At 44.4% G+C, this 25,037-nt stretch overlaps 1 pseudogene; it reads left to right on the top strand.

Moving 5' to 3' along the window:
* Positions 1-3,948: 3,948 nt before the first annotated feature.
* Positions 3,949-24,050, top strand: LOC125364504 (annotated as a pseudogene).
* The last annotated feature ends 987 nt before the right edge of the window (positions 24,051-25,037 follow it).

Below are 25,037 nucleotides of genomic sequence, written 5' to 3'. Positions count from 1 at the left end.
GGGCACCTGTGGCTGCATTCTTTTTCCAGCTGTGTCTCTTAATTGCACAGAGCCTGAGCACTTAGGAGTCCTAAAGCATGTAGGAGAAGACAGTGGCAATCTATAGTTCATGCTCCTTCAAATCAGGAATGTTAACACGTGAGTCCTTAAGCCCAAGAACTCCAAGTACTTTCTGCTCAGAGGAAATATAGTAGATGGGTTTTGATGTCAGGTCTGAGTAGGATGCACAGTCTGGGTTACCATTCAATGCCCAGTTTGCCCAAGGCAGGCTGCTCAGTGCTAGTTCCCCATTTCCTAGAACCCCACCCTCATTCTGGCCATCCATTTCCTCAATGCATCAGCACCATACAGCTCTAAACATAGGAGCCCCATACCAGCCTAAAGGCCAAAAGACTAGACATTCATTCCTGAATAGTGGCAGCAATGACAAAGCACGAAAGCCCAATGCTATATTCATCAGTGCAGTCTCACTTCCAAGGAAATCTGCTCCAGTTCATCAGCAGTGGGTAGCCTAAAGAATTAGGATAGTGTCATGCAGATTTCCCCTCCAGGTCTGAAGCTATGTCAGAGACAAGCCTGGTGTAAGTATTAAGAGTCATTTGTGTCAAGTGTGGGACTGCAGCCCATGTGAAAGCACGATCTCCTGCTGCTGTGTTTTAAAGTCACTTTCATCTTGGAGCCAAACTTCTCATGGTTTACTAAAACACACATGGCATAAATACCGATTCAAGTATGTTCCTTGGAGGTGTGGGACTCCTGCTGACTCTGGTTTGAGAACTTCCTTAAAACTCTATTGCAGGCCAGGAGTCTCTGGCCCATTCACAGTTCAACTCTTCTGTCTCTATTGCTCTAGTTACAGAGATAGTCACATGTTGCTGACAGCTCTCAGATTCTAGGATCCTTTCCATCTTCCTCTCAGTGTTCCCTCTAATACTTTCACTGCACACTTAGTTTTCACATCTTGCAGGACTTTGACTATCACATGTCCAAGCTTATACAATTCCTTAATATTTCAGAAAAATTTCCCAAACTGATTTGATGATGCAATAATTCTGACATCATTAGCTAAAACTAAGTGAAACTGTGCCCAAATGCCTCATCTACCTAGATATTGCAAGAAAATCCATCAGCTACCAGCAAACCAACATACTGTGAAACAGACTAACTCCATTGACCACCTGCGTGTGTCCTGGCATGTTCTGTAAGTATTGTAAACTCATTGGCCACCTGCGTGTGGCAGGCTTGACCATATGGTGTTTGCCTTTATAAACCGACCCTGAGCGTGGCCCAGGACACCCAGTCCCAGCTCCCGAGTCTGGGCTGTGGCCCGTGCCGGCCATACTTTGACTATCATATGTCCTTTGCTTATAGAATTCCTTATATACCAGATGCTTCAGTGATCTTAAGGTTTCAGAGAAGTTTCCCTAACTTGTTTTGATGATGCAATAATTCTGACATCATTAGCTAAAACGAAGTGAAACTGGGCCCAAATGCCTCATCCACCTAGATATTGCAAGAAAATCCATCAGCTTCCAGCAAACCAAACACAACAAGGGCACAAATACCAGCATGCCCATGTGGAATTTATTCAAGAACACCTAATAGACTAGACATCAACTCACTAGATTCAAGGACAAAACAGGTTGTGTCTAGTAATTCTGCAGTTGTTCAGCACAAAGTGGGAATACATACAAAACCCTTGGCTTGTAGAAGCTTGTCACTCAAAATATTCATCATAACATCTTTTCCTTCCAAGATTACAAAATGAGGCAGCAGTGTATCTCACCATTTCTACCCATTGCACGAGAGGCCAAAGCCAGTGCAAGAGGTCAAATAATCATGTAAAATTCATATTTACATGTACAAAATGTCTATTTGCCCTATGAAAGCAGGAAGTTGAAGAGGAGGCTGCAGGGTTGACATGGGTGCTGGCACCAACTGCCACCGCCCAGTGGAAGAGAGAAAGGAGCAAGGCCCTGAACGTGCTTTCCACCTTAGAGCCTAGGCCCAAGGGGAGGCCTCTGTTCTAGACTTTCAGGAAGATTATGGATTCTCCATTTTAAAACTGCCCTTAAGATTGTTTATAGTGCACACTAGTACTTCATTCAAACAAGGTGGCAGGAAAAAGAATCTTAAACATGATAGTTACAGCCTTTATTGTCCCCGGTATTCATTCTAGGCATGTGAGATTGCACTTATTTGGAATGCTCTGCTTAGCTCTGAGACAAGAGTATATTGCCCCCAGGAAAACATGGGCAGCAGATAACTAGGGAACTCTGCTCTAAAGCAACTCTACCTTGAGATCTCAATTCCCCTGCTAGTGGATTCAGTGAACAAGGATCAGAATGGGAGCGCGGGGCATGGAGGTAGGAGAAGTCCAGGAGTGTCCCCTTATTCCCTCTGATCATTCCTCGCCCTGCTGTCTCACCTATTCAGCACCTTAGGTGTTCACAGAAGAACACAGTGCCCTATCAAAATGGTAAGGTTGAAAGGTACAAAGAGGCAGTCAGCAGAGGCTCTTAGACCTCAGAATATTGACCATTTACCTTGTAAGTTGTAAGGCCTCTTTCTACTGTAAGCCTACACCAAATGAATCAAGTGTAGCAATCAAGAACAAATTTTGGGTAACATCGAGGCTCAGAGCCTTGGGGTAAGTAAGGAAACTGGGTTGAAGCAAAATGCCTTGATAATGGAGGATATTCTTTGGTTTACAAGTGTGTCAAGTTGTTAAGATCCAGCAACGTCTTACTTCTCTTTGGCAACTGGTCCTCCATTTCCTTTCACTGTGTCCACATTTCATTGGCTTTTGCTTATTATTTAACACCTTTCTTAAGTGTTCTTATCTGGTTTTCTTCTCCTAATTTTGTTAGGATAAATTCCATACACCTGCTGTGGTTTTTGAGCTTTATAAGCTTTGTGTTAGCTGCATTCGGGGGTGCTGGTCTTTGAGACAAAGCCCACAAGCAGCCCACCAGCTCTCCAATAAAGACTCACAATCTGGCCTTTCAAGTGGTGGCCTCTTTCTTTCAACTGAGTTTCTTTACAATGGAGCCAAACATTCTGCTAAAAGGTAATGTGCCAATCTCAAAGGAGGTTTTCCCTGCACTGGCGTTTCATCTAATAAGTACTCTCCACTCTTGGCACTGGCAGGATCAACTCCTCAGTTTCCACTAATTAAGTATGTGTAGAAATACTTCAGTTAAAGAGAGGTCAGGAATATGTTGAAGATACTATAATTCTTCTCTCTATTAAGGCTGCCTTAGATCACAATTTCAGTGAAGTCTCTCAGGATTCAACTGGCAGGCATACTGAAGTCTAGCTGTAAATAGCTCTGTTGTAATAGTTCTAGAATTCAAATAGGCAATGTAACATCTTCCATGTATGAAGAAAGGCCTCTTATCTGGGGTTGTCAAAACAAAATTCTTGAAACAAGACTGGGAGGTGGCCTCTCAAAATCCAAGTATTTTTAGTGAACAAGTTATAGCAGGATGCTTCCGATGTCTGTTCACATGTGATCTCTTTGTGATATCCAGATTGTAATAACCCCACCCACACCACTGGCCCATATCCAAATGCCATTGGGGAAAAATGCCAGAAATACTTAAAATTAGGGAGCTCAACACCAGGTTACTGGAATTCAGCAAATAGCAGTAAAACTCAGGAAGAGCCTGGAAGCTTGGAATGTGTTCTTGTCAGTATCAGTTCAACCCAAAATTGGGAATCACTAACTTCCAGGTATGCTTTGGTACACCTGCTTGCTTTCATGTACACTGCTGTCTGCATGTGGTTTTTGCCTTTAAAAATCTCAGCCCTGCTGAAGTTCGAGAGTTCTCCAATTGAGTGTTGGTGACTTTATCGTGGGTTCGAGTCCCACCTGGGTAGCCTGTATACACCTTCCCCCGTTCAGTTCCAGCTGTGATTTCCTGGAAACAAACTGACCAGAAAAGTATGGCCTCGGAAGCAGCAGAGCCAACACAGTACTTTGCTCCAGGGAAGCCTTTCACTGAGTCTTCAACTGAGTTTCCTCACAACAGAACCAGTCTGTTAAAAGGTAAAAGCTAGAAGGTGAACAAGGCTGAGAGTGGGTGAGCAGAGCTTCCAACAGTTTCCTGGGAGCCAACATATAAAAACTGATATGAGGGGCTGAGGATATGGCCTAGTGGCAAGAGTGCCTGCCTCATATACATGAGGCCCTGGGTTCGATTCCCCAGCATCACATATACAGAAAATAAAACGGCCAGAAGGGGCGCTGTGGCTCAAGTGGCAGAGTGCTAGCCTTGAGCAAAAGGAAGCCAGGGACAGTGCTCAGGCCCTGAGTCCAAGCCCCAGGACTGGCCAAAAAAAAAAAAAACTGATATGAAAAGCAATTGAGATTAAGTTCTATTTTAAAAAGAATCCTAGTTTTCCTTCCACTAGAATATCCTAATAGATGCCAGGCAAAACTCTTAGAAGCAATGGGCTACCAGTTAAAATCTCATTAGGTCACTGCTCATGCTTCCTGAGTTCATTCTGCTCTCAAGCAAGCCAAGATCAGCAAGTCCAAACACTCAGATTTAGCTATCTAGGACTTGAGTATTTGGTTTCAGGTACACATCCTTATCCACCACGACCTGGGGTTGCTCTGACAGCCGACACTTAAATCCAGAGAATGCCAAGGGAGTCTGCTGCGCAGTCCTTAGCTGTGGCCTTGCCCTCTTCCCAGACCAGCATTGATGGAAACCGCACTGCACCTGGGGCTTCTGACCATTCACAGACTACGGTGATGAATTCAATGTTTATGGAGTCTGGCAGTACCAAGAACTCAGCACTGACTAATGTGTAAAAAAGCCCCTACGATGCCCAACCCCGGTGGCACCCACCATGGAAACTCTACAGGGTTATTAGCAGGCATCTTGGTTGGGTTCGATGCATTGCGGTGGAGCCTGGAAATCAGTGGTTTGTTACTGGATCTGCTGACAGAACTATAAAGATCTGGGACTTGGCTAGTGGCAAACTGAAGCTGTCATTGACAAGGCACATCGGCACAGTGCGGGGTGTGATAGTGAGCACACGCAGCCCTGACCTGTTCTCTTGTGGAGAAGACAAGCAGGTCAAATACTGGGACCTTGAATATAAAGTCATCCAGCACTACCACGGGCACCTGAGTGCAGTCTATGGCTTGGATTTGCACACAACAATTGATGTGCTTGTAACCTGTAGTCGAGTTTCAATGGCTCGGATTTGGGATGTCAGAACAAAGGCCAGTGTACACACATTATCTGGTCATACAAATGCAGTGGCCACCGTGAGGTGTTAGGCCTCAGAGCCCCAGATTATCACTGGAAGCCATGACACCATAATACAATTGTGGGATCTGGTGGCTAGAGAGACAAGAGTGACCATAACAAACCATAAGAAGTCAGTCAGGGCTGTGGTTTTGCACCCACGACATTACACATTTGCATCTGATTCTCCAGATAAAGCAGTGGAAATTCCCAGATGGAAGTTTCATCCAAAATCTTTCTGGTCATAATACCATTATTAACACACTGACAGTAAATTCTGATGGAGTGCTTGTATCCGGAGCCGACAACAGCCCCATGCATCTTTGGGATTGGAGAACAGGCTACAATTTCAGAGAATCCATGGGGCCGTGCAGCCTGGCTCATTGGACAGCGAGTCAGGAATCTTTGCTTGTGCTTTTGACAAGTCAGAAATTCGCTTCCTGACAGTGGAAGCAGATAAAACCATTAAAGTGTACAGAGGATGAAACGGCGACAGAAGAAACTCATCCAGTCAACTGGAAACCAGAGATTATCAAGCAAAAGAGCTTTTAGTGTGGCATTGTGTAAGGCTGGTTCCCTTTTTTTAAAAAAACGCTTGACATTGATGAGATTGTCCAGTTGTTCTCTGTGTGGTTAAGAATATGAAGCTGAAACTCAACTTGTTAGAATTGTGTCTGCTTTGTGTTGTATAATAAACTATCCCTTGCCTCCACTTAAAAAAAAAAGAAATTAAGTTAGAGGTTCGGAGTTCAGGTCAAGACAGATCTCAGGTCTGGGTTCTGGTAACTAACCCAAGGCAAGCATTAGGAGGTGGAAGGTGGCTCTTGTTCTGGTGTTTAGATTGTAAATAAAATCCCTTCCCACCTTAAGTTGTGCCTCAATGGATTATTCTCATTCTCAGAATACAACAATATGCAGCAAAGGTTGAGTGGCCAATGCACAATGGACTCAAGACAACCACATTTGCCAGGTCTCCAAACTAGCCTTAAGCATGAACAAGTCTTAAAGCGAAAGAGTTTTAGGTTCTAGACTTCAAACAGCAGAGCTACAATAAAAGGTAAAATCCAGTGCTAGCAGGTCTCCATGATAAAGTCAGGGACCCAATAAGGATTAATACTCAAAGTCTGAGTTAGTCTATGCAGATGAACTCAGGACTCTGACTGATAATTCACTCAAATTCATGTGGCAAAAGCAAGGCCCTACCTTCTACAAATGGAGAGCCATTGCTCATTGAGGGAATGTTAAACTCTCGAGGTATAGATTTAAGTTGCTGGGAGGTAGAGAATCCCTGCTGGGATTGAGAGAGCCCTGCACACCTGATCCATATCTCATCCAGCAAGATGAGTGCCAGGACACCACCATCCCTCTAGGGTTTCAACAAAAGTGGTACTAACCATTTCCTCTTGCAATATTTATATATACATATATATACCTATGATATTTATATATCTATGTCTACATACACACAATTGTTTTTGATAACAGGGCTTGAACTCAGCCTTGTGGTTGCTTATGGCTGGTGTTTTACCACTTGAACCATGCCTTTAGGCCAGCTTTTTATTAGTTGCTTTAGACATAGAGTCTCAAGCTGAGATCTGTAGTTTGAAGCCAACCTTGACAGAAAAGTCTGGGTGGCTTGGATGACAGGCATGAGCCACTGGCTCCTGACTCAGAAGATTGCTTTGGGTGATTTTTTGTATTAGATAATTTTAAGGGGTTTTCTTATACCAACTGGTAAGTTATGGTCAGGGAAGGCAAAGGGTTAATGTGGTGGAGAGCCAAATCCCTTTTCTGATCAAGATGACAAATTTCTAAAGGTGTAGAAGTTTTATATTTGGTGGAGGATGACCATAGACCAACAGAACAGAGCAAAGTAGACAAACTATGCACATAAAAAACTTGGCATTGATCAGCTATATTTCTGCCCAAATGGCAAAGGATAGACTATTTGATAGGTTACCATCCATCACACGCACATACACAAACAGCATTAGATATTTAATTCATCTGTGACTGATTGATTAAAATTCATCTCATTTGACAATTTTATATTTAAGGTCCAGGTTATCTTCAGGACATGGGATTTAGTGTTATGGATAATACTGAAGAGCTGAAGGCTGTAAGGACATGTAAAATAAAAGCACAATTGGGTAAAAGAATTTGGGGGACAAGGAAGATTACTAACCGGAGTATATGAAGAACTCCAATAAATCAGAAGGGAGAGCAACAAGCGTGACATGGTGACATCTACAGGACTATTTTTCCAGGCAAGATGTAGAGCCTTTTCATCAGCCAGGAAATTTTCCTTCTATCCCAGGAAAGAACTGCTCTGATTTCTCTCATTGTAGATTGTTTTCGACTCTCCTAGAACTCTGTCTAAATGGAATCATAAAATATGTACTTCCTGTTTATCTGTGCTGGTCCACCATCCTGTTTGGTTTCTTAAGTCTTCCATCACCAGTCTTCCCCACCCAGCGAAATCAATTCTCTACACTGTTAGAAAACTCCAGGGATGTTAAGCAAAGGGAATTTCTTTCTCATATGAGACTTCAATGGATAAGCCGAGTGAGCCAAACTTACATTCCTAGCAAAGGGTATGATAAATGTCTTTATATCTACATGTATAAGGTCAGGTTGGGTTTAATCTTGTATTTAAAAGTGTTGCATCTATGTTTATGGCTCTAGGGCTGATCTCTATATTTTTGAGCTGTCCATATTGTGTTAACAATTACTTGAATTTCCAAGAAAATTAGAAATGTCTTTTTTGTAAACTCTGGAGGACTTTGGAAGTGACTAAAAATGATTAAGTATGAAATGGTTTAAGCATGATTTTAATTTCTCTCATGGCTATAAAAGCTTATTTCGATGAGTCATTTTTTTGGTGAATTTCTAGGAAGTATTCATCTTAGGTAAGTTCTTAAAGTTTACTGACATCAAGTAACTTGATTTTTGTCATTGTTTTGAGACAGGATCTCTTATGTAGTCCAAGCTGGCTTTGAATGCTGAATCCTCTGTTCTCTCGGGTACTGAGATTATAGACATGTACCACCATGCACATAATTTCTTATTTTCTGAGATCTAATACTGCTTAGTTGTAAGCATGTTTTAACATGGTTGTTTTAGTTTGCATTTCTCTTAAAGCAGTCCCCAAGAACTTGAATACAATGAGATTTGGTAAACATATAGGAAACTGGCAAGGGAAGATAGGTGAGAGGCAGCCAGGAATTTAGAATTTAGTGTTAAGCTACTTGCCCCTGGGAATGGCTAGAGCTTAGCCTCATGGGAAAATTATGTAGCTATCCCACTGAAGGGCAGAGGATGTGAGGATATTTTACACAGGAACTCACATCAAGTATTTAAGACCTATTTAAAAACACAGCCTGCCCTACACACAAACAAAAGGGATTTTCTCTGGCCTTGGGAAAGACCTGAGGCAGAGATTTTTACTGAGCAGAGACCATCCTATGCTAAGAGATGCAGTTAAGGCTCAGGCACCAATAGCACCACCATACACATCAGGTTTGCTTATCTTCTTGGTCTTTCCAAAAAACAATAAACTTCCATCCTTGAAAACATTTGCTTTGGACAACTCTCCCCATTAATCCAGTTTATCTCATTAGGTTCTGCTAATTTTGTATGTTTTATGCGATAAAGAAATTCTGGAGAGGAAGAAAGTGATATTTGCTCACTAACAGGATGCTAAAGAAAAAAAGAAAATCACCTCCAAATTTCCTGTCTGTTTTACTTTCTATAGCTCCAAAGTTTGATTTATAGCATCTATTCTCATCTGTGTCTAGGATCTCATTTATATTGTGATTTGATCTTATCTGAAGCATTTCAGTGTTTCCAGAGCTCTCAATATGTGGGGGTTAAGTTAGACCAGGAAGGAAATCAAGTCATATTTTGGTCGGACAAGGCTGTAGCTATGTATAGCAAAGAGTTTGTGTCCCTGTTCTATCAACCTGGCTCTACCTGATTTCAGCAGTGGAAGAGCATTCTATCTCAAGCCCCATACCTTCGTTTCCTCACTGGCTTTCTCTGGAATCAAAGACTCATTCAACACCCAGTCAGGATAGTTTAGAAGTAGAGAATCAGTATTTCAGGGGTAATAGCTTTGGCCAATAAGGGATGGGTGAAGAGGAAAGAAGATTATATCCCAGCCCATCTTGCAAAGGTTCCAGAATTCCTTATGAGTTCCTAAGGATCCAGGCCCAAATGCCCACCACAGTCATCATCTTTGTAACATTCCCTTTATTGGTTTTTAGTCTTGTCTCTTCCCCATTCATCACTCCTACTCCTAGTGATCACTTCCCAAATAAACCTTATTCCTCAAGTCCCATTTTTCTGGGAAGAAACATCAGACCAAGAAAGGCTGATGCAATATTGAAGCTTCCTGAAAGCTTGGGAGCTAGAGTAACCTGATCATCTTGTAGGCATTTCATGTGAATGTATTTGAAATTAACTAGTCTGACCGAGTGACTTATGCATGTTCCATAGATCATGCCTATTAAGATTTAAGTTGTCAACTTTGTGCTTATGTATGTGTGTGCCAGTACTAGGGCTTGAACTCAGGGCCTGGGTACTCTACCGGAGCTTTTTCACTCAAGGCTAGTGCTCTACTACTTTAGCCACAGCTGCATCTCACGTCCATTTCCCAAGTCCATCTCATGGACATTTCTTCCTGGGCTTGCTTTGGACAGAGATCCTCAGATCTCAGCCCACTGAATAGCAAGGAACTATGATATGAGCTATAGCAATGAACTGTAGGTATGGGCCACCAGTATCAAGCTCAGATTTCTGCCTTGTTTCAACTTTCACACCTTTATCTTTTTTTCTACTTGCTGTATCATATGCACAAAATGTTATCAGGGATCTGAGACATTCCATTTCAGGGCTGGTGCAGAATTATGACTAAAAGGTGAATTACAGTCCAGAATCTAAGGATTTGAGAAGATATTGCAAAATACTTGAGAAATGTAAATCCAAATTCTGCCTACTATGATCCAAAAACTAGAGCGATGAGAGAAAATGCTTAAGCCAATGGAGGGAAGAATCCAGACAAAATGAGTTACACAGAAGATAATTTCTTCAGTAACACAAGAGATACCATTTCCATGGCTCAGACAAGTTATTTGCCTGAGAGGCATATGACAAGGGCTTCCAGGTGCATCTGCAGGCCAACCCCACAAAACTCGAGTTGTTGTACAAGTCCTTCAAAGTCAAAACGGAAGACTTCAAACAGCAGAAAGAAAGCATCCTGGAAAAGTATGGCGGCCAGGAGCACCTGGATGCCCCTCCAGCCAAGCTGCTCTTAGCCCAGACAGACTACGTGGAGTACTCTCGGCACCGGGTGGTCATCAAGGGGCAGGAGTGGGCTGTGGTCTACTCCAAGTACGAAGAGGATGTGAAGATCCACAACCACACGCAAATCTGGGGATCTTATTGGAAAGAAGGCCGATGGGGATACAAATGCTGTCACTGTTTCTTCACGTATTCCTACTGCACCCGAGAGGCTGGGAAGGAGACTGCTAACTCTGAGGAGCCAGTGGTAAGTGATAAGACTGGAGAACAGGCGATGAAGAAACTGAAGACATTCGTGGAGTTGCACCAAGGAAAACTAAAGGAAGGGGAGAAGAAAAAGAAGCAGCAGTACTGGAAGAGCAATTCCAACAGTGATGATGAAAAGAAACATGAGAAGTTGAAAAAAGCACTCAACGCCAAGGAGGCCCATCTGCTCCATGTCAAGATCGTGCAGATTGACGAGAGAAAGAGGCTGTACAACAGCATATATGAAACTCGGGAGCCAACGGAGGAGGAAACGGAGGCCTACAGGATGAAGCGTCAGAGGCCAGATGACCCCATGGCCTCTTTCCTTTGCCAGCAGTAACTAGCCAGAGAAGGTAGTCCAAGGTACATAAAGTCCAGCGTGCTCCTGCAGCTTCCTATTCATCATAGACAGAAAAATTCTGATCTGTCCTTGCTGCCTGACTTTACTAAAGCTTTCAGAAGTCACAGGTTACTTCATTCCTTTCCACAGTCAGAAACAAAAGAAAGGGATTGGAGATCGTGCTGAAGCCTCAGCACCCTACCACCTGTCTTCTTTAAGAGCTGAGTGTGGTGACACATGCTTGTAATCCCACTATGATAGAGTTTGTGGTAGGAGGATTGGAAGTTCAAGGCCAGCCTGGGCTACATAGGGAGATCCTGTCTCCAAAAAGCAGAAACAAGCCAGGCACCGGTAGCTCATGCCTGTAATATTAGCTACTTACGAGATTGATATCTGAGGATTGCAGTTCGAAAACAGCCCAAACAGGAAAGGCTATGAGACTTTTTTAAGTCCAATAACCTACTCAGACAAAGCCAGAAGTGACACTGTGGCGTAAGTGGTAAAGGGCTAGCCTTGAGCAAAAAGAAGCTCAGAGACAGAGCCCAGGCCCTGAGTTCAGGACTGGCACACACAAAAAGGAAAGGATTGTACATCCAGTGCAACTCAATTGTGAAAAAAAGAATTACAAAGCTTAGCATTTGGTAAAAATATAACAAAGCAAGAAAGAGAATTGGATCCATGAAACTAAGAGTCTTGAGGGCCAAATACTACTCCCTTCATCAGGAAGACCATGAATCAAAGATTTGATTCAGGGACATAAAAGGTGAGAATGTTAGGGGCTAGCAATAGTAAAGCAGCACAGCCACCTTTGCCCTTCCAGGAAGGAAAAACTTAATCCCCCTCCCCCATGAGTAAGGTCAATAGCTGTGGCTTAATAATTCTCATATCCGCTCCCTTTGTGAGGGGACCCTGAAAACACTTGTTTACTAAACAAGATACGTGCACCAATTTGGACCACAATGATAGGTTAGTTCAAACAGACACTATGTGACATGTTGTAACCCCACTGGCCACCTGCATTGGCCTGGCATGACTACGTGGTTTAATGTGTGTTGTAACACCACTGGCCACCTGCATGAGTGGCCTTGTGGCAGTTTCAGCTCCAGAGTCTGTGCTGCGTCCCTGGCTGGTCAGCTGGCTTTTTACTTCCCCAATAAATCCATCTTTATTTGAGACTGTCTCTGTGTGGTGGACTCTGGAGGGATGTGGGGTTGAGTCCCACATAGAGTACCTCCCCTGGACCCCATAGCAATGTTAAGTAAACTAAACTCAGACCGATGGTGCATGTTCTCTCATATGGAGGAGCTAGACCTAAAATATGTGGGGACATATTTACCTAGGTCTCTAGGAATTCACACTGAGACTAAAGGAGGATGCTCTTACAGAAACAGAAAGGCCACAGCGCCTATGTGTGGCTGATCATACAAAATACTTATTGAAATGAACTCCAAAATTAGGGAATGTTCAAAAAAGATGTATGCCATTGTCACTAGGACATTTAGCCATGCTCATTTCTGTAGTTGTAAGGGCTCTTGGTGCTGCCTCCCAAAGCTGAATCACTCAGCTTCCCCATAGGTAGCTAAAGCCCAGGGAGTTCAGCATCTTCCTACTGTAAAACAGTGAGAATTCAGAAATGCATTGTGTGGCTGCTTATTATGGGATCCTCTTTTCAAAAGCTCTTCATGACTACCAGGTTCCTGGTGTTCCACACCCATGTCAACCCACAGTGTCACACCATCTTGTGATAAAAACTAAGAGTTCATGGGTTATCCATTTTCACAAGTGAAGCAGGAGGAGAGAAGGTGAGGGCATGCTTCCCTCTGCATAATACACAAGTTTTAGTAGGAATCTTCTCTAAGGGTTCAGGGGCTGTCATTTGTCCTGTGGTACCTCATGCACAGTCCAGATAAATATCTGCAACGTGCTATACAATGTAATGCAGAGGAACTTAGGAGTGACTCCATTTCCTAGGCTGTCATTCCGGTGTCTAGGCTAGATTTGGCTGGTGGGACACATGGAGAACTGGAGGCCAACAGGAATTCAGAACCACATCTTCTACCTAAGCAGAGTCAGCCACAGCGGCATGGAATGTCTGACATTCCCTCCCAGGATCCTCCAGGTACATTCTGAAGGGACCATCATCTCCCTGTGCCCACTTCTGGGATACCTCTTCTGAAGAAGCTATGGTGCTGCTGCACTGAAGTAGCTTCTACCATTTATATGGGTTTCTTCAGCATTTCCTAGTTTACCTCTAGCTTTTAAAAGCTTGGTAGCCCATCACCCACAGTAAGTTCCTTCTGTTGAACTAATTAGCCTGACCCCACTCTCCTGACTGGACCTGCATTGTTCAGCTGTCTTATTTGTAACAATAAGCCATTACATTGTTATCTATTTCAATTGGCAGGGGTTAATGTTCAGCACACAGGACACTTGGAGGCATCTTAATATATGCACCATTAATTATAAATATCAAGTAATTATCTAGGACACCAAGCAGATTAACCTGTTAATTAGACATAACAAGCAGTGAGTTTATCCCTCTGACAAGGGGATGCTTGCTACTAAAAACAAGAAGGTCGAAGTCAAACATACAGAGACAGCATCCTACTTGAAGCCTTCTCCAGCAGCTTTTCCCAAGTGCCAAGCAATGGTGTAATTCTCAGTAAGAGAGGCAGCTTTACTTGTCAAGCTCTAGAAATTACTCTTGTTCCTCAAGCCAGTTTCTAGTCTCAACAACAAGCAGGTATGAGGAAACTGCACTTTTGAAGGCTAAGGCATGGCTCTAATGCTCATGCCTGTTGCAATTGTTCCTCTCAGAAATTAGGTTACATATTGACATTTATTCCAGTTACCAGACAGAAAACTCATTAACCCAAAAACCTATGCATTTACTCATTCTAGTAATCACTATTTGCCAGATAACTCAGCATTACTGTAGGCTTACACATAAATCTAGCACATACAAGGAAGAATTGCTGTGGTGGTTGCTTTTCTATGGCCCAGGAATAAGATGGCTTGAGACACATACTTACAATCTTAAGACAGACTACTTCTGTACTTTACGAAGTCCAAGGTTTCCCTATTGTATGCTATGCACTCCTTTCCACACCCAAGGTGGGACTCAAACTCAAACCCTACCTGCTCAGGTTCTGTCATTGACCTTGAGAACTGCCTCACACCAGTTTGTGGAGGCCATCATTCATCCTTGAGGCTGGCAGTCTTATGACATGTAATACATTCCGGAGTGCCTCTTGTGGCAGGACACTGGGCACCCTTGATGAGTTCAGCCTGAGTATCCAGAAGGGCCTCAAGGGCTGGGACTGTTTGTACTTACAAAGTTTCTGTGGTGAAAATGCAACCACCAATACAACAGTGTTGGGAGGTGGGACCCTCACGAGAGGTAGTAATAGCTTTTCAGAAGGGAGAATGCACCCAACACATGAGCTCATTCCTTACAAGGATGCATTTAGACCTCTCACCTATTGCCAAGGAATGATAGGAGGGCTCAGCACATGTGTTCTGGTACTTGTCTTTCACCCTTAGAACCAAGACTTTTGTTCTTTGAGCATATCTACTGTTAGAGAAGCACAAAATGGTCAAGGACAGTTGGATTTTTCAGGCTTGAGCCACCTTGAATATATTCAAGTCCAGAGCAGATTCAAGTTTAGGGACTTCATAGGGAAGCCATCCAAAGCATGCCCAGATACAGCTAGCTTCAAAGGATTTATTCCTGAAAAGTAATCTCACAGGCCATGTTTAAATATAGCTAGTTGTTACTTTCTAGTTCCAACAGCCACTTTTCTATTCTTTCAAGTTGAGATAGTGTTACCTTTATCAGACCAATTAGTTTGAGAAATCTATCACTAGATAGAAAATCTGAGTAGAAGCTAAAATAGAAGACTCCAGGGAGCAGGAACAGCTGTCTGGAAAGCAGTTGGGTACACGAAACTGAAGTGTGTCCATTGTGTAGCCAAACCCAACTTTCCCAGCATCTTAAGTCTACAAAAGTACAGAAAACTCCTGAATTTGAGGCCTACAAGCCTTTTTATGTGAACACATCTGATCTAAAATGTCTCCAATAGTGCAATTCCCTCACTTGTAAGAGACCCATTTGTCACCCTACTGACAAGGCTAATATCTCTGCTGGAGAGCCACAGAGACTTGTATAGTTGCAGCTGAAGAGTTTTCCCCAAAATTTCAGCCCCCGCCCCCAATCTGCCCTGTTCCTTAGCTTCTGAGCTGTACTTTTGCATTGGAGTTTTGTCTTGGGTCTGCTTCAGAGGTAGCCATCTCTCAGAGAAGTGATTCCCTTGGCTAAACAAGTTCATGCTGTCCTTTTAGTCCCATGAACCTAGATGGCTGTATTACCTGATACTCTTCCACTGGTACTTAAAATTTCTTCAGCAGTTGGAGCTGGATTGTTCCATTAAGCCTGACCTCCACTTTTGGTCAACTTAGCATCTTCATTCACTCTTCTCACAACTCTACTACCACTCTATTTTAGGAGTGTTCAGTAACTCGTGTCCAGTGATCCTTTGATAAAGTCCAGGCAGATCTACCCACATGTTGACCCTTGAGTACTCTAGCACAGTTTCCATAACTGCTTTGCAAGCTCAGGCTTACATGCTTACATGCAAACACTGCTCACAGCTAATTATGTACCAATTTTAATAAACTTTGTTTTAAAAAGAATTCAATGGAATACTGTGCAGGACAACTCTGGGGAGCTTCCTGCGATGGCCAGTCCTCTGAGACCAAAGGAAAGGGCAGGAGGAAGAGTCCAGATACATGGATTATGAAAAGTCAGAAAGGGCACCACAGTGGGCCCACCCAGGACCCATGGAAAGGCACCCAAGGGCAGGAGGGTGTTGGGGATTCATCTTGGCCTTAAGGGGGGAAGGGCGAGGAGAGCACTCCCGATGCCACCCTTCCCCCAGCCCTGGGGCAGTGTGGAAGTGAGCCACACCTATCTCCTTCTGGGTCCGGAACCAGAAGGGGTAGCTTTGAGACCATCCCCCACCTCGTGCCAGCGAGCACACAGGGCGGTACTATGGGAAGTGACGTTAGCCCATGAGGGAGGTCCTTGGGAGCTGCTCTTGGACAAGCTCGCCAGCCTATCGCAGCTCATGCTCAATCCTCATCATCATATTACTGTGAGGCCCTCCCGAATAAACCAGATTGCTCTCCGAAGCGTCTCCGAGATCCATCTGCTCCTGGCTTCCATGGTGGGTAAGGAGGAAAAAGGGATCTTGTTCGGCCACATACACCTTAGGCTAGCCCGTGTCCCTCGCTCCACCTTGGCCACATGCTGGTCAGGTGCCCAGGGGAGAGGGTGAAAAGGGGAGTGTCGGGAGCCGAGCTAGCAGCTAAGCTCATCCTGACCTCTGGCTGTGCCGATGTCGCCAAGATGACGGGAGCCAGACCTGCAGCTAGGGAGCCAGACCTGCAGCTAGGTAAATTATCACCTCTGGCTGTGCTGTTACCGCCAGGATATGCTAAAGGCAAGGACATCTGTTCACAGCTACTGTCCGGAATTACTTTGCTATGTCCCCACCTTGCTATGTCCGCTGGAGTAGATTCCTATGTTAATCAACCTTGTCCTGTGTTTACTGTAATCAAATGTTGCAAACTTCAAAGACTCTTTATGTTCTGGAATGTTAACAATCCTATGCTATTCCCTGGTTCCAAAACTGCATATAAGCTGGTAGTTGGAATAAACTTGGCTGCAGTCTTGAGGTTCAACCTTACGGCTGTAGACCTCCCGTACCCCATCTTTGTCTCTTGTCTTTTTTCTCTTGCCTTAATTTTCCTTTTCCGTATCCCTGCCGCCCCTCAGTCAGGATTTCTGTTCCCCTGCCGGCTGGCCCGGCAGAGGGGAGCACTGATAAGGGAGTTAAGCTTAGCATCCCCGCACCAGGGGAGGTAAATCTAGCCCAGCAGGAGGGGTGGCTTGCTCCACCAGGGCAGAGCAGACAGCAGGATCCAGTGGGAACTGTAGTCCTCCCTGCTGGAAGGGCACAGCTAGGCTTCCCCTCAGGAACATCTCAACTTGCATCTGTCTGCCATTCACAACACAAGCATGCTGAGAAAAGACAACCACTGTACAAGAGTATATCCAAAAAAAAAAAAAAAAAAAGCCAGTTGGCTGTCCCTGGTGATCCACAGAGAAGAGCCCAGAGCTTCATGAGACATGGGACATGATCCAGTCAGGAGGAATCTGCATGGAGCACTTCCCAAGAAAGTTCTGCATTCAACTTCATTATAGTGTGAAGCACACACAAGACCAAGATCAAGTAGGGAGGTGGTTTATATGCATGGGTAAGAACACCAGCCTATAGTGTCTACCTCAATTTCTTCACACAAAAGCTTGCATGAAACAGAATATACATACTTCTGAGTGATAATTCATCTGAGTTTCACAAGGAAAAAGAGAAATCACACCTGAAGACATACATCAATTCTCTAATACTGAACCTCAAACATGATCCAAAGTGAGCTTCAACAGACAAGCTTACCTGTGAAGAGCAAAAAAGGTCATTCCTTAAGTTTCAAAGGTTTTAGAAGCTGAGAAATATAGAGCCTAGGTAGGTGGTAACCTCATCTGTGACTCTCCACACAGAACATCCCAGAACCCAATCTGATGGGTTTGGCTCCTGGCCTATGCTGCCTCTTTTGCACAGTATCCCCATAAATGGGAATTTTCTATCGTTAGAAGGAAGCAGAAGTTGTCATTTTCACCTTCGACTTTAATCTGAACCCTTCAGCTTCCTTGTTTCTTCTGAGCCACGAGAAAGTACATGGCATTCCAGCTAGGTCTGTCTTTGGAACAGCTGTTGTACTGGTGTTTCTTTGGAAAGTTTTTCAGCTAGCTCACTTTCCAAGTTCTACAGAATAAAAGGCATTTTTGGTCAGGAAAGGAAAGGGGATGAGCCCATGAGACCCTACGGAGCAGCTTGGAGGTGGAAGCTCAGGACCCAGAAACATCTGCTCAAAAGTGAAGTGCTAGTTCCTAGCCTAGTTACTATCTTCCCTCTCACCACTCACTCAAAGGACAAGGGTTGACTCAAGTGAATTTGATAAGTTGAGGAATCTTGTTCAAGATCTTTCCAGCATCTTCCATACCCCCTTCAAAAAAATACCAGTATTCAGGCCCAGTACTGATGACCCATGAGGGCGAAAGGGAGAAAGCACTTTAGTCGCCCTTTATGAGAGCATTTAGACACTCGTACAGGGCTCTGCAAATGCCAGCCCAGCTGTGTGCAATGCTCACAGACAAAACAAGGCTGAGGGGCTACTGGGCATTCTCCAGCAGGCACACCATTTTCCTAGCTTTCCCTATGGTCAACGTTTAGCTCTCATCTAGTTCAAGATTTTCTAGGAGGTTGAGGGATAAACTTATACCCAATTTTCTTAAAGACCCAGGATCATTCTCCTACATGATGGGCACACCATTTATCCATAAGGTGGAGGGGAAGTCAAGAACTAACTTGGTTTTTCAAATCCAAGTCACGAGAGGCTGCGTGTAGACAAGCTCATCAATAACGTAAGCATTTCTACTAACTCACAGATTGTAGCCATTTCTTCTAGTGCTGGCAAGCTGTGGTTCTCATACAGAGAACTAGTCAACCTTTGTTTCCAGGGCAGGTATGCTACAAGACCTTCTCCCCCTCCCCCCCCCAGTTTTGAGGAACAAAGCTGAAGTTTGTTCAGCTTTCCTGCTGTGAGCACAGCACTTGTAAACCCTGTGAAGAGAGCAGGAAGCCAAAGACTAGTTTAACTTGAAACCAAAAGATCACGAGTCAGCTTCCTGGCTTCCTGGAGACAATCAGCTTTGCTCTGGATTGCACCTCAGCCTTATTTTTGTCTTGCTGTAGGAGAAGCCAACAATGGAGATAGCTGAACATGGACTGAAGGCACTGCCCAGTCAAATCAGTACCAAATTTCAACCTATATCTGTTAGTGACTCAAACTCCCAACAGATTGATTTCAGAGGAGCCACCCAACCTGGAAGCACAAAATAAAGTGATGTGACATCAACACTACCACACAGTAAAGGTGCTGAATGATAAGAGACAAAAATCTCACAAAATTGAGCTCATGGTTAGAGCAACTGAGCAGGTGTAGGCCCTCGTTGGACCTTAACACCTAATATGAACTTCACTCAGCACAGAACTCAGTGCCACGCAGCTGAAACTGGTTTTACACATGCAGCTCCTAAGGGGCCTGTTCTACTCAGCTGATCAAGGGTTTCAGCCATTGCTGCCTGTCAACTTGCCCTTCTGCTTCTCCCCAGATCCAAGAGGTTCATCTGAGCTTTAGTCATGTTCAGATATCATGGGTGTCTTCCTGCCCATCATGAACTGTGACAGCCCCACAGTCTTGGGGAGGACTTAAACACATTGAGATGCAACAATTGGTAGCTATAGACTTAGCCAGTCATTCCTAAACCGACAAATTCAGTTTCAGTCTTTTAGAGACATTTGGAGACCCTTTCTACATGATAGGCTCAGGTTCTGACCCTGTAAGATTCCCTCATCATGCTTTTTGGGCTCAAAAAAACCCTTCTCATCCATTGTTTTAGTATATGAAGTGACTGATCAGTGCACAAGCTTCTATCATTCAGATGCAAACTCTACCTGAACAGGTAGGACTAGAAAGATATACAAACCAGAAAGCACCGTGGCTTCCAAAGGAAGGCAAGACTACATGAAGTTAAAACACATTAAAATCAGAAGCTACTACATGCTGCAAGAATGCAAGTGATGGGCTGTTGTAGAGCTGACGCCACCTTGATTATTAGGTCAACCTGAACCCAAAATTCTGCTTCCGTAAATGGCTTGCTCGTTTGTTGCTTACTCTACCCCATGTCAGGCCCCTACATCTGTGCTACACTTTAACCTTTATAAACCCTGGTAACTGAAGGGGCGGGGCTCTCAATCCAGATCTGCTGTGTCAGTGACTATTTGAGTCCAGGCTCGAGCGTGCAATAAAGACTCATGCATTTGCATTGGAATCAGCTCTGTGGTGGTTTTTGAGGACCCCAAATCTGGGCCTAACAGGAAAGACGAATAGAACCCAAGTTTAGGTTCTGAGTTAAGAGACTTATCCAGCAACTTGTGTTCCCTGAACACAAGTGATGAGCACTGTTGTATAGCCAGCATTTGATGCAATCCCCAAACTCCAGGCCAAACCTGTGTCCACGCATCAGTAACTCACTCAGGCTCACAGAGTTAGTGACAGAGGCTGACCCAGCTGAGCTCAAGCCCATATCCCCAGCCACCTTCCCATCCTAAGCATTTTCTTCCAGGAGGTTATTACTTGATGTCATAAGGCTGCTGCTCCTAACTTTAAATACAGCACTCCCACCTCCCTCAGGGAACAGAATTCAACTCCTGAAGCCCTGGAAGCTACCTTCCCAGAGGCTAAAAGATCTCATCACCAGGCTAAGAACTGCTTTATCTGGGCAGACTACACCTTCATTTACCTTGCACAGTTTTCAAAGTCAGGTCAGAGCTTCTTGCTCCCTTTTCCCAGTTCAGGTGGGGGGATCTCTCTTCAGGCCTCTGGCTTTGTTTCTCAGGCCAACTGCACCCTGTGGGCTGTGGGCAGTCAGCTCCCTAGAACACCTCAATTTGGGCACACAACCTTCATTTGTTTTTCTAGAGTTCTGTACAGTTTGTTTGAACCTAGGCTTTCAGACTAGTCAGCATTTAGATCCCTTCTGTACCTGGGTTTGTCTCTTCCTGCACTTCAAGGCAAGCTCCTGGAAATTTCCAGACAGCACCTCATACATCTTGAAAAAAGGCTCAATAGCCATAGGCCAAGCTTAATCACAATGCTGAAAATGCACTAGTTGAAGCTGTGCTATGATAAGAGCTCCTTAGGTTCCTCTTCCTTTGGTGAGAGAAAAGAAGTGACAGCAAAAGAGCTTCTCAGAGCCTTGGTTCTTATCGACAGTCCAGTCTTGACTTGAGTAACACACCCATGAGAGAAAAGCATATCAAGCCTGGTACTCTACCATCTGCTGCCCCAATTCAACACAGTAACTTGTATTCCCTCCCGCTGGGGACACAAAACACATGGGTTGCTACTGTTTCCTTTTCAGAGACTTTGCCAGATGGAGTTCACATTGCTGATCAGCTTTTGCCATAGCACACCTGCTCTCGTTTTGCAGTGTATTCCTGGAGACAAGTGAGACGTAGATCTAGAGAAAGAACAAGAAGCACCACCATCTTGATGAAGTGCTAGTCTTAGAACCCACAGAAGGGCTTTCCTCAACAAAGGTCCGTGAGAGCACGTCTATAGATGAAACTTATGAAGTCAGGAACTGGTAGCCTACTAGTAAGCTTGAAGACAAGAGTCCAATAGTCCTTAGACCCCAAGAGTCCAATTCAGGTTCATTTGTACAAGACTCACAGAGCTAGCCTCTCCATCCCTGGGCCCAGTAAGGCTATTACGTCCCTACCCCAAGCCTCAGAAGTCATTCCTGGAGAGTTTTTCCGAAAGACTAAAACATTGCCTCTGCTATGGAAGAGCTGTAGGCACTTTTTTTAATTAAGAGGGAAACCAATGCAGAAATTCACTTTTTCTGAAATAACCACGAAAGCAGAAAAAGAGGACAGAATTCTCAAGAAGAGATTATAAAGGCCCCTGCCTCTTAAGCATTAGCCAACTGGCCAGCTGCAACCCAGTGGCCACACATATACAAGGCAAGCAGAAGAAATGTGCTTCTCAGAGAATAGGTCCTTAAGAAAGTTTACAGAGGAAAAGGCTAGCTTTCAACGATGACCCCCTCTTCCTTCCCATTCTTTCCTCCCTTTTTCTACAATGTTTTGGAGAAGTTTTGCAGTCACCACCCTCCAAGTTCCACCCATCTTCTTCCCTCTAACTCAGCATCCATTCTCTTCCCCTCCTTCTGGAAGGCCACAAATTGCCTTCAGACTTCAAGTGGTAAAATGCTCTTTTCTGCCTCACACCCCAGGTTTTATAGACTGGAGGTTAGGACCCCACCCTCCTGCCCCAAAGCATTCTGGGTGAACACCTGCGCCTTTGACATCTCATTGGCTCTCTCCCTCTCCCATCAGCACTAACTCCCACCTTCCCTAGACTTATTTCCTGGTCTGTCAACCAATGGGAGCAACAGAAGTGAAGACTTTTTGTGCCAGGTGTTTCTAGCTTGACTACCCCCACCCCAGCCAAAACACATGACTTCTCACTGCTCATGGTGATATAATTGGAAAACAAGGGTCAGCCTCTTTATGAAAAGAATATTTAACCATCTCTGTGTTCAGTTAGCATTTTTGGAGTTGGAAATCCTCTGAGGTGCCTGTAACTGCCCCTCCTGGGTCATCTGGGTTCTTCCCAGGAAATGATGACTGAAGTCCTATGGTTTCAAGAAAGATCTTCAATGCTTGTGACTTCAGGGAAATGGGTGTCATGCTACCATGTTGAGTTTCAAGTTTTTGTCTATAAAATTTCTTTGGTTAACCTGCTATGTGTATCCCAACATTCACATTCTCAGTTCTTTTCTGGATTTGAGCGGAAGCCCTCTGTTCTCATCCTCCACCACCATCCCCTCCCACAAACGCTGTGTAGGTTTAACAGGGTGGGGGTGGAGGGATTCCTAGTCTGTATTTTCACAAACAACTGGTGGCTGACCTCACAGCAGAATGAACGTCAGGTGTGCACCAGGCATTCTCGCTGCAGTCTCACCTGGAGATTATTAGCTTAGCTTCATGTCTTTGCTCACCTGGGAAGGGGACAGTGCAGGGCAGGAAACTTAAAAAGCAGGGATGTGGGATGAGAAAGTTTCAGGATCTGGGAGGAAAAGGGTGACCTAGGAGTCACCCACCATGGGGTACTCAGGATAGCAGGAGAGTGGCTTTCTGGGCCCCATGATCTGTGGCACGGGAACCTGCAGATTTCCACCTAGAAATATCATGAAAGAACAAATATCAAACTTGGGGTGTTGATTGCTTTTTCCTGTGCGTGGTAGTTGTTTGAAAGTCGATTCTACAAGCATCACTTGCTACCTAACCCAAATAACTGTCAATTTACTCTTCTCTCCAGGTTTCCTTCATGTGTCTGGCTTCTGTGTTTACTACCCAGGTTTCCCCAAACAAAACTGCCACAGGGGAAAATACTGTTACTTGAGACTCAGTCACTGTAGAAGCCTGCTCTGATTTTTCAGTGTGATTGCTCCTGCTCACCAAGATGTGAAGCATGTTCTAAACAGCAATGATTGGCCACAGGATGGTCAATCACACCCTGGGAAGGAAATGGTGCTCAGCTTTGCTCTGTGTGCCTTCTCCTGACATCTCCTCTGTTTGCCAGGCAGATAGTTGCTGTTACATTTGTCTGTGACCCTGTGTTGTAAGTTCCTACAGGGATGGGAGGATACCTTCAACTCCAGTTGCATCTGTTGATGATGTATGTGGTAGTAAATTCTGGAACTCCTGGGGCTCTAAAAATGCTTCCAATTTAATAAAGCTGGCTCAAAAGATCAAGAAGAGCCAAGTGATAAGGGGAAATACATTTGGCGCATGAGCTAGGCCTCTTCTTGCCGGAATGTGTGAATCCTTACCTGACATCGTTTGTTATGTTTAAACTTTGAGTCCTTGGGAGCTGGAATCCTACAGTGTGTCAACATGCTAAACTTGCAGTTTCTGTGTTCATGCTAGGTCTTGTGGCCTGCTAGCTATGACTTTATGTGACTTTGTACGAATAATGCAGTGTCTCTAGCCTTCAGATTCTCTACAGGTCAATGGGGGGATAATTAGTGGTGATAAAAGGCCTTGTCAACCACAAGTATTACTATAAGGTTATTACTATAAAGTTTAGATGAACTAACTCGTAGAGCACAGAAAAGTGACTGGCACATAGTATTAAGTTATGGTTAGCTGTCATAATTAGTCTTGGCTATACTATTTTTGACTAAATAATACATAGCTTAATAAGGTTTCACTTCACTGTAAGTGGAGAAGTAAATCCAACACAGATGTGAACCAGAGCCTAAGGGGGCAGGGGAGAATCACATCGGGAATTGCTGCAAATTAAGAGGGAACTGGAAATGGCTGTTTACCTATTAACAGAGCCCCTGCCTCTCCATACCTGGCTTACATCAGGTTGCTCTGAGGAAGAGAACACTGAAGACACGAGGGCCTTGTGTGGTTTAGGATGTGGAAGTTGACTGGTGTTTTTGTTTCCTTGTGATTGGGAAAGATGACTTCTTCCCTTGCAGAGGAAGAAATAACATGGATTATGAAATGATTAATTTTGACTGTGGTGCATAATGGCTTTTCATTAAGGCTGCCACGGCGTGATTACAGTAAGACAAAACTATCTTCCCTGTCTCTCATTTGGATGAGATTTCTCGAAGCCAAGGGGGTGGTATTAATAGCTGAACAACCGAGGAAGTGAGCTGGGGGACACGCATGAGAATGCATTGGGGGACAGAAGTGATGACTGTCAGCCTCAGGGCAGCAGGCAGGGTCTGCTCCCCTAGCAAAATACCCTAGGAATCATTGGGGCTCCGGTAGTGAAGGGTAAGTAGGTCCTCATGGTGCTAGTCAGATGTGAATGTGGAGATGATGGCAGCTAAGGCAGAGCCACAGGAGGCTGTTGGGAAGACACTGGTCTCCTTCCTGCCATGTTTCTGGCAGCTTCAAGACACTGGTTCTTCTCCACTTGTCTCCAGTTCCACATTTACCTGGAATCCTGAGGGCATTTCTCCAAACCCTGTTGCTCCCATTCCTGCTCATGTGACTTTCCTCGGGAGTCACAGCAGGCACTGTGGACTGACTCGTGATCTGGGCAGGGCCTGAGACTTCGCCTGCCCTGTGGGTTTCCAGAGAAGGGCCTGTGCTGCTGTTCCAGAGTGGATGCTT

The sequence above is a fragment of the Perognathus longimembris genome, chromosome 16 (genome assembly GCF_023159225.1).
Source record: "Perognathus longimembris pacificus isolate PPM17 chromosome 16, ASM2315922v1, whole genome shotgun sequence".
NCBI lineage: Eukaryota > Metazoa > Chordata > Mammalia > Rodentia > Heteromyidae > Perognathus > Perognathus longimembris.
This window is presented reverse-complemented; position numbering and strand designations above follow the sequence as displayed.